The following is a 7,500-nucleotide window of genomic DNA, read 5'->3' on the forward strand; positions in this document are numbered from 1 at the left end:
GGACTACTTGTGCATATTGCAAGATGTCAGTTTCTAAGTGAATGAGCAAAAGAGCATACAGCACCTGGTATTCCCAGGCGGTCTCCCATCCAAGTACTAACCAGGCCCGACCCTGCTTAGCTTCCGAGATCAGACGTGATCGGGCGTTGCCAGGCTGGTATGGCCGTACGAAATAAGTTGACAACCATAGGCTACTTATCCATATACAGATTTAGCAATTGACAATGCAAGGTAGTCTCTCTCTCTCTCTCTCTCTCTCTCTCGTGTCAAAATGAAAACAGCTTCCAGCCCCTTTCATGAAGGACTACTTGTGCATATTGCAAGATGTCAGTTTCTAAGTGAATGAGCAAAAGAGCATACAGCATCTGGTATTCCCAGGCGGTCTCCCATCCAAGTACTAACCAGGCCCGACCCTGCTTAGCTTCCGAGATCAGACGAGATCGGGCGTTGCCAGGCTGGTATGGCCGTACGAAATAAGTTGACAACCATAGGCTACTTATCCATATACAGATTTAGCAATTGACAATGCAAGGTAGTCTCTCTCTCTCTCTCTCTCTCTCGTGTCAAAATGAAAACAGCTTCCAGCCCCTTTCATGAAGGACTACTTGTGCATATTGCAAGATGTCAGTTTCTAAGTGAATGAGCAAAAGAGCATACAGCACCTGGTATTCCCAGGCGGTCTCCCATCCAAGTACTAACCAGGCCCGACCCTGCTTAGCTTCCGGGATCAAACGAGATCGGGCGTTGCCAGGCTGGTATGGCCGTACGAAATAAGTTGACAACCATAGGCTACTTATCCATATACAGATTTAGCAATTGACAATGCAAGGTAGTCTCTCTCTCTCTCTCTCTCTCTCTCTCTCGTGTCAAAATGAAAACAGCTTCCAGCCCCTTTCATGAAGGACTACTTGTGCATATTGCAAGATGTCAGTTTCTAAGTGAATGAGCAAAAGAGCATACAGCACCTGGTATTCCCAGGCGGTCTCCCATCCAAGTACTAACCAGGCCCGACCCTGCTTAGCTTCCGAGATCAGACGAGATCGGGCGTTGCCAGGCTGGTATGGCCGTACGAAATAAGTTGACAACCATAGGCTACTTATCCATATACAGATTTAGCAATTGACAATGCAAGGTGGTCTCTCTCTCTCTCTCTCTCTCGTGTCAAAATGAAAACAGCTTCCAGCACCTTTCATGAAGGACTACTTGTGCATATTGCAAGATTTCAGTTTCTAAGTGAATGAGCAAAAGAGCATACAGCACCTGGTATTCCCAGGCGGTCTCCCATCCAAGTACTAACCAGGCCCGACCCTGCTTAGCTTCCGAGATCAGACGTGATCGGGCGTTGCCAGGCTGGTATGGCCGTACGAAATAAGTTGACAACCATAGGCTACTTATCCATATACAGATTTAGCAATTGACAATGCAAGGTAGTCTCTCTCTCTCTCTCTCTCTCTCTCTCTCTCGTGTCAAAATGAAAACAGCTTCCAGCCCCTTTCATGAAGGACTACTTGTGCATATTGCAAGATGTCAGTTTCTAAGTGAATGAGCAAAAGAGCATACAGCACCTGGTATTCCCAGGCGGTCTCCCATCCAAGTACTAACCAGGCCCGACCCTGCTTAGCTTCCGAGATCAGACGAGATCGGGCGTTGCCAGGCTGGTATGGCCGTACGAAATAAGTTGACAACCATAGGCTACTTATCCATATACAGATTTAGCAATTGACAATGCAAGGTAGTCTCTCTCTCTCTCTCTCTCTCTCGTGTCAAAATGAAAACAGCTTCCAGCCCCTTTCATGAAGGACTACTTGTGCATATTGCAAGATGTCAGTTTCTAAGTGAATGAGCAAAAGAGCATACAGCACCTGGTATTCCCAGGCGGTCTCCCATCCAAGTACTAACCAGGCCCGACCCTGCTTAGCTTCCGGGATCAGACGAGATCGGGCGTTGCCAGGCTGGTATGGCCGTACGAAATAAGTTGACAACCATAGGCTACATATCCATATACAGATTTAGCAATTGACAATGCAAGGTAGTCTCTCTCTCTCTCTCTCTCTCTCTCTCGTGTCAAAATGAAAACAGCTTCCAGCCCCTTTCATGAAGGACTACTTGTGCATATTGCAAGATGTCAGTTTCTAAGTGAATGAGCAAAAGAGCATACAGCACCTGGTATTCCCAGGCGGTCTCCCATCCAAGTACTAACCAGGCCCGACCCTGCTTAGCTTCCGAGATCAGACGAGATCGGGCGTTGCCAGGCTGGTATGGCCGTACAAAATAAGTTGACAACCATAGGCTACTTATCCATATACAGATTTAGCAATTGACAATGCAAGGTGGTCTCTCTCTCTCTCTCTCGTGTCAAAATGAAAACAGCTTCCAGCCCCTTTCATGAAGGACTACTTGTGCATATTGCAAGATTTCAGTTTCTAAGTGAATGAGCAAAAGAGCATACAGCACCTGGTATTCCCAGGCGGTCTCCCATCCAAGTACTAACCAGGCCCGACCCTGCTTAGCTTCCGAGATCAGACGTGATCGGGCGTTGCCAGGCTGGTATGGCCGTACGAAATAAGTTGACAACCATAGGCTACTTATCCATATACAGATTTAGCAATTGACAATGCAAGGTGGTCTCTCTCTCTCTCTCTCGTGTCAAAATGAAAACAGCTTCCAGCCCCTTTCATGAAGGACTACTTGTGCATATTGCAAGATTTCAGTTTCTAAGTGAATGAGCAAAAGAACATACAGCACCTGGTATTCCCAGGCGGTCTCCCATCCAAGTACTAACCAGGCCCGACCCTGCTTAGCTTCCGAGATCAGACGAGATCGGGCGTTGCCAGGCTGGTATGGCCGTACGAAATAAGTTGACAACCATAGGCTACTTATCCATATACAGATTTAGCAATTGACAATGCAAGGTAGTCTCTCTCTCTCTCTCTCTCTCTCTCTCTCTCGTGTCAAAATGAAAACAGCTTCCAGCCCCTTTCATGAAGGACTACTTGTGCATATTGCAAGATGTCAGTTTCTAAGTGAATGAGCAAAAGAGCATACAGCACCTGGTATTCCCAGGCGGTCTCCCATCCAAGTACTAACCAGGCCCGACCCTGCTTAGCTTCCGAGATCAGACGAGATCGGGCGTTGCCAGGCTGGTATGGCCGTACGAAATAAGTTGACAACCATAGGCTACTTATCCATATACAGATTTAGCAATTGACAATGCAAGGTAGTCTCTCTCTCTCTCTCTCTCTCTCGTGTCAAAATGAAAACAGCTTCCAGCCCCTTTCATGAAGGACTACTTGTGCATATTGCAAGATGTCAGTTTCTAAGTGAATGAGCAAAAGAGCATACAGCACCTGGTATTCCCAGGCGGTCTCCCATCCAAGTACTAACCAGGCCCGACCCTGCTTAGCTTCCGAGATCAGACGAGATCGGGCGTTGCCAGGCTGGTATGGCCGTACGAAATAAGTTGACAACCATAGGCTACTTATCCATATACAGATTTAGCAATTGACAATGCAAGGTGGTCTCTCTCTCTCTCTCTCGTGTCAAAATGAAAACAGCTTCCAGCCCCTTTCATGAAGGACTACTTGTGCATATTGCAAGATTTCAGTTTCTAAGTGAATGAGCAAAAGAGCATACAGCACCTGGTATTCCCAGGCGGTCTCCCATCCAAGTACTAACCAGGCCCGACCCTGCTTAGCTTCCGAGATCAGACGTGATCGGGCGTTACCAGGCTGGTATGGCCGTACGAAATAAGTTGACAACCATAGGCTACTTATCCATATACAGATTTAGCAATTGACAATGCAAGGTAGTCTCTCTCTCTCTCTCTCTCTCTCTCTCTCTCGTGTCAAAATGAAAACAGCTTCCAGCCCCTTTCATGAAGGACTACTTGTGCATATTGCAAGATGTCAGTTTCTAAGTGAATGAGCAAAAGAGCATACAGCACCTAGTATTCCCAGGCGGTCTCCCATCCAAGTACTAACCAGGCCCGACCCTGCTTAGCTTCCGAGATCAGACGAGATCGGGCGTTGCCAGGCTGGTATGGCCGTACGAAATAAGTTGACAACCATAGGCTACTTATCCATATACAGATTTAGCAATTGACAATGCAAGGTAGTCTCTCTCTCTCTCTCTCTCTCTCGTGTCAAAATGAAAACAGCTTCCAGCCCCTTTCATGAAGGACTACTTGTGCATATTGCAAGATGTCAGTTTCTAAGTGAATGAGCAAAAGAGCATACAGCACCTGGTATTCCCAGGCGGTCTCCCATCCAAGTACTAACCAGGCCCGACCCTGCTTAGCTTCCGGGATCAGACGAGATCGGGCGTTGCCAGGCTGGTATGGCCGTACGAAATAAGTTGACAACCATAGGCTACTTATCCATATACAGATTTAGCAATTGACAATGCAAGGTAGTCTCTCTCTCTCTCTCTCTCTCTCTCTCTCTCTCTCGTGTCAAAATGAAAACAGCTTCCAGCCCCTTTCATGAAGGACTACTTGTGCATATTGCAAGATGTCAGTTTCTAAGTGAATGAGCAAAAGAGCATACAGCACCTGGTATTCCCAGGCGGTCTCCCATCCAAGTACTAACCAGGCCCGACCCTGCTTAGCTTCCGAGATCAGACGAGATCGGGCGTTGCCAGGCTGGTATGGCCGTACGAAATAAGTTGACAACCATAGGCTACTTATCCATATACAGATTTAGCAATTGACAATGCAAGGTGGTCTCTCTCTCTCTCTCTCGTGTCAAAATGAAAACAGCTTCCAGCCCCTTTCATGAAGGACTACTTGTGCATATTGCAAGATTTCAGTTTCTAAGTGAATGAGCAAAAGAGCATACAGCACCTGGTATTCCCAGGCGGTCTCCCATCCAAGTACTAACCAGGCCCGACCCTGCTTAGCTTCCGAGATCAGACGTGATCGGGCGTTGCCAGGCTGGTATGGCCGTACGAAATAAGTTGACAACCATAGGCTACTTATCCATATACAGATTTAGCAATTGACAATGCAAGGTAGTCTCTCTCTCTCTCTCTCTCTCTCTCTCTCTCGTGTCAAAATGAAAACAGCTTCCAGCCCCTTTCATGAAGGACTACTTGTGCATATTGCAAGATGTCAGTTTCTAAGTGAATGAGCAAAAGAGCATACAGCACCTGGTATTCCCAGGCGGTCTCCCATCCAAGTACTAACCAGGCCCGACCCTGCTTAGCTTCCGAGATCAGACGAGATCGGGCGTTGCCAGGCTGGTATGGCCGTACGAAATAAGTTGACAACCATAGGCTACTTATCCATATACAGATTTAGCAATTGACAATGCAAGGTAGTCTCTCTCTCTCTCTCTCTCTCTCGTGTCAAAATGAAAACAGCTTCCAGCCCCTTTCATGAAGGACTACTTGTGCATATTGCAAGATGTCAGTTTCTAAGTGAATGAGCAAAAGAGCATACAGCACCTGGTATTCCCAGGCGGTCTCCCATCCAAGTACTAACCAGGCCCGACCCTGCTTAGCTTCCGGGATCAGACGAGATCGGGCGTTGCCAGGCTGGTATGGCCGTACGAAATAAGTTGACAACCATAGGCTACTTATCCATATACAGATTTAGCAATTGACAATGCAAGGTAGTCTCTCTCTCTCTCTCTCTCTCTCTCTCTCTCGTGTCAAAATGAAAACAGCTTCCAGCCCCTTTCATGAAGGACTACTTGTGCATATTGCAAGATGTCAGTTTCTAAGTGAATGAGCAAAAGAGCATACAGCACCTGGTATTCCCAGGCGGTCTCCCATCCAAGTACTAACCAGGCCCGACCCTGCTTAGCTTCCGAGATCAGACGAGATCGGGCGTTGCCAGGCTGGTATGGCCGTACGAAATAAGTTGACAACCATAGGCTACTTATCCATATACAGATTTAGCAATTGACAATGCAAGGTAGTCTCTCTCTCTCTCTCTCTCTCGTGTCAAAATGAAAACAGCTTCCAGCCCCTTTCATGAAGGACTACTTGTGCATATTGCAAGATGTCAGTTTCTAAGTGAATGAGCAAAAGAGCATACAGCACCTGGTATTCCCAGGCGGTCTCCCATCCAAGTACTAACCAGGCCCGACCCTGCTTAGCTTCCGGGATCAGACGAGATCGGGCGTTGCCAGGCTGGTATGGCCGTACGAAATAAGTTGACAACCATAGGCTACTTATCCATATACAGATTTAGCAATTGACAATGCAAGGTAGTCTCTCTCTCTCTCTCTCTCTCTCTCTCGTGTCAAAATGAAAACAGCTTCCAGCCCCTTTCATGAAGGACTACTTGTGCATATTGCAAGATGTCAGTTTCTAAGTGAATGAGCAAAAGAGCATACAGCACCTGGTATTCCCAGGCGGTCTCCCATCCAAGTACTAACCAGGCCCGACCCTGCTTAGCTTCCGAGATCAGACGAGATCGGGCGTTGCCAGGCTGGTATGGCCGTACGAAATAAGTTGACAACCATAGGCTACTTATCCATATACAGATTTAGCAATTGACAATGCAAGGTGGTCTCTCTCTCTCTCTCTCGTGTCAAAATGAAAACAGCTTCCAGCCCCTTTCATGAAGGACTACTTGTGCATATTGCAAGATTTCAGTTTCTAAGTGAATGAGCAAAAGAGCATACAGCACCTGGTATTCCCAGGCGGTCTCCCATCCAAGTACTAACCAGGCCCGACCCTGCTTAGCTTCCGAGATCAGACGAGATCGGGCGTTGCCAGGCTGGTATGGCCGTACGAAATAAGTTGACAACCATAGGCTACTTATCCATATACAGATTTAGCAATTGACAATGCAAGGTAGTCTCTCTCTCTCTCTCTCTCTCTCTCTCTCTCTCGTGTCAAAATGAAAACAGCTTCCAGCCCCTTTCATGAAGGACTACTTGTGCATATTGCAAGATGTCAGTTTCTAAGTGAATGAGCAAAAGAGCATACAGCACCTGGTATTCCCAGGCGGTCTCCCATCCAAGTACTAACCAGGCCCGACCCTGCTTAGCTTCCGAGATCAGACGAGATCGGGCGTTGCCAGGCTGGTATGGCCGTACGAAATAAGTTGACAACCATAGGCTACTTATCCATATACAGATTTAGCAATTGACAATGCAAGGTAGTCTCTCTCTCTCTCTCTCTCTCGTGTCAAAATGAAAACAGCTTCCAGCCCCTTTCATGAAGGACTACTTGTGCATATTGCAAGATGTCAGTTTCTAAGTGAATGAGCAAAAGAGCATACAGCACCTGGTATTCCCAGGCGGTCTCCCATCCAAGTACTAACCAGGCCCGACCCTGCTTAGCTTCCGGGATCAGACGAGATCGGGCGTTGCCAGGCTGGTATGGCCGTACGAAATAAGTTGACAACCATAGGCTACTTATCCATATACAGATTTAGCAATTGACAATGCAAGGTAGTCTCTCTCTCTCTCTCTCTCTCTCTCTCTCTCTCTCTCTCTCTCGTGTCAAAATGAAAACAGCTTCCAGCCCCTTTCATGAAGGACTACTTGT

At 47.1% G+C, this 7,500-nt stretch overlaps 23 non-coding genes and 2 pseudogenes across 23 annotated transcripts; all 25 read right to left on the minus strand.

The window, feature by feature from the left end:
• Positions 1-52: 52 nt before the first annotated feature.
• Positions 53-171, minus strand: LOC146229540 (5S ribosomal RNA). Its single transcript, XR_014744919.1, has one exon. It is a non-coding gene; the product is annotated as a 5S ribosomal RNA (ribosomal RNA).
• Positions 172-353: 182 nt separating this feature from the next.
• LOC146229541 (5S ribosomal RNA) lies at positions 354-472 on the minus strand (annotated as a pseudogene).
• A 178-nt stretch (positions 473-650) lies between these two features.
• On the minus strand, positions 651-769 carry LOC146229542 (5S ribosomal RNA; annotated as a pseudogene).
• A 184-nt stretch (positions 770-953) lies between these two features.
• Positions 954-1,072, minus strand: LOC146229543 (5S ribosomal RNA). Its single transcript, XR_014743203.1, has one exon. It is a non-coding gene; the product is annotated as a 5S ribosomal RNA (ribosomal RNA).
• A 176-nt stretch (positions 1,073-1,248) lies between these two features.
• Positions 1,249-1,367, minus strand: LOC146229544 (5S ribosomal RNA). The gene has a single exon (XR_014744921.1). It is a non-coding gene; the product is annotated as a 5S ribosomal RNA (ribosomal RNA).
• A 186-nt stretch (positions 1,368-1,553) lies between these two features.
• LOC146229545 (5S ribosomal RNA) lies at positions 1,554-1,672 on the minus strand. Its single transcript, XR_014743204.1, has one exon. It is a non-coding gene; the product is annotated as a 5S ribosomal RNA (ribosomal RNA).
• Positions 1,673-1,850: 178 nt separating this feature from the next.
• Positions 1,851-1,969, minus strand: LOC146229546 (5S ribosomal RNA). Its single transcript, XR_014746338.1, has one exon. It is a non-coding gene; the product is annotated as a 5S ribosomal RNA (ribosomal RNA).
• A 182-nt stretch (positions 1,970-2,151) lies between these two features.
• Positions 2,152-2,270, minus strand: LOC146229547 (5S ribosomal RNA). The gene has a single exon (XR_014745316.1). It is a non-coding gene; the product is annotated as a 5S ribosomal RNA (ribosomal RNA).
• Positions 2,271-2,442: 172 nt separating this feature from the next.
• Positions 2,443-2,561, minus strand: LOC146229548 (5S ribosomal RNA). Its single transcript, XR_014744923.1, has one exon. It is a non-coding gene; the product is annotated as a 5S ribosomal RNA (ribosomal RNA).
• Positions 2,562-2,733: 172 nt separating this feature from the next.
• Positions 2,734-2,852, minus strand: LOC146229549 (5S ribosomal RNA). Its single transcript, XR_014744614.1, has one exon. It is a non-coding gene; the product is annotated as a 5S ribosomal RNA (ribosomal RNA).
• Positions 2,853-3,038: 186 nt separating this feature from the next.
• Positions 3,039-3,157, minus strand: LOC146229550 (5S ribosomal RNA). The gene has a single exon (XR_014743205.1). It is a non-coding gene; the product is annotated as a 5S ribosomal RNA (ribosomal RNA).
• Positions 3,158-3,335: 178 nt separating this feature from the next.
• On the minus strand, positions 3,336-3,454 carry LOC146229551 (5S ribosomal RNA). Its single transcript, XR_014743206.1, has one exon. It is a non-coding gene; the product is annotated as a 5S ribosomal RNA (ribosomal RNA).
• A 172-nt stretch (positions 3,455-3,626) lies between these two features.
• LOC146229552 (5S ribosomal RNA) lies at positions 3,627-3,745 on the minus strand. The gene has a single exon (XR_014744693.1). It is a non-coding gene; the product is annotated as a 5S ribosomal RNA (ribosomal RNA).
• Positions 3,746-3,931: 186 nt separating this feature from the next.
• Positions 3,932-4,050, minus strand: LOC146229553 (5S ribosomal RNA). Its single transcript, XR_014745790.1, has one exon. It is a non-coding gene; the product is annotated as a 5S ribosomal RNA (ribosomal RNA).
• A 178-nt stretch (positions 4,051-4,228) lies between these two features.
• On the minus strand, positions 4,229-4,347 carry LOC146229554 (5S ribosomal RNA). The gene has a single exon (XR_014746339.1). It is a non-coding gene; the product is annotated as a 5S ribosomal RNA (ribosomal RNA).
• Positions 4,348-4,537: 190 nt separating this feature from the next.
• LOC146229555 (5S ribosomal RNA) lies at positions 4,538-4,656 on the minus strand. Its single transcript, XR_014743207.1, has one exon. It is a non-coding gene; the product is annotated as a 5S ribosomal RNA (ribosomal RNA).
• A 172-nt stretch (positions 4,657-4,828) lies between these two features.
• Positions 4,829-4,947, minus strand: LOC146229556 (5S ribosomal RNA). Its single transcript, XR_014744924.1, has one exon. It is a non-coding gene; the product is annotated as a 5S ribosomal RNA (ribosomal RNA).
• A 186-nt stretch (positions 4,948-5,133) lies between these two features.
• LOC146229557 (5S ribosomal RNA) lies at positions 5,134-5,252 on the minus strand. Its single transcript, XR_014743208.1, has one exon. It is a non-coding gene; the product is annotated as a 5S ribosomal RNA (ribosomal RNA).
• Positions 5,253-5,430: 178 nt separating this feature from the next.
• LOC146229558 (5S ribosomal RNA) lies at positions 5,431-5,549 on the minus strand. The gene has a single exon (XR_014746340.1). It is a non-coding gene; the product is annotated as a 5S ribosomal RNA (ribosomal RNA).
• Positions 5,550-5,735: 186 nt separating this feature from the next.
• Positions 5,736-5,854, minus strand: LOC146229559 (5S ribosomal RNA). Its single transcript, XR_014743209.1, has one exon. It is a non-coding gene; the product is annotated as a 5S ribosomal RNA (ribosomal RNA).
• A 176-nt stretch (positions 5,855-6,030) lies between these two features.
• On the minus strand, positions 6,031-6,149 carry LOC146229560 (5S ribosomal RNA). The gene has a single exon (XR_014746342.1). It is a non-coding gene; the product is annotated as a 5S ribosomal RNA (ribosomal RNA).
• Positions 6,150-6,331: 182 nt separating this feature from the next.
• On the minus strand, positions 6,332-6,450 carry LOC146229561 (5S ribosomal RNA). Its single transcript, XR_014743210.1, has one exon. It is a non-coding gene; the product is annotated as a 5S ribosomal RNA (ribosomal RNA).
• Positions 6,451-6,622: 172 nt separating this feature from the next.
• On the minus strand, positions 6,623-6,741 carry LOC146229562 (5S ribosomal RNA). Its single transcript, XR_014743211.1, has one exon. It is a non-coding gene; the product is annotated as a 5S ribosomal RNA (ribosomal RNA).
• Positions 6,742-6,929: 188 nt separating this feature from the next.
• On the minus strand, positions 6,930-7,048 carry LOC146229563 (5S ribosomal RNA). The gene has a single exon (XR_014743212.1). It is a non-coding gene; the product is annotated as a 5S ribosomal RNA (ribosomal RNA).
• A 176-nt stretch (positions 7,049-7,224) lies between these two features.
• LOC146229564 (5S ribosomal RNA) lies at positions 7,225-7,343 on the minus strand. Its single transcript, XR_014746343.1, has one exon. It is a non-coding gene; the product is annotated as a 5S ribosomal RNA (ribosomal RNA).
• Positions 7,344-7,500: the final 157 nt, after the last annotated feature.

This window comes from Hypomesus nipponensis, chromosome 24 (assembly GCF_054491055.1).
Source record: "Hypomesus nipponensis isolate SF chromosome 24, ASM5449105v1, whole genome shotgun sequence".
In the NCBI taxonomy this organism is placed as follows: Eukaryota; Metazoa; Chordata; class Actinopteri; order Osmeriformes; family Osmeridae; genus Hypomesus; species Hypomesus nipponensis.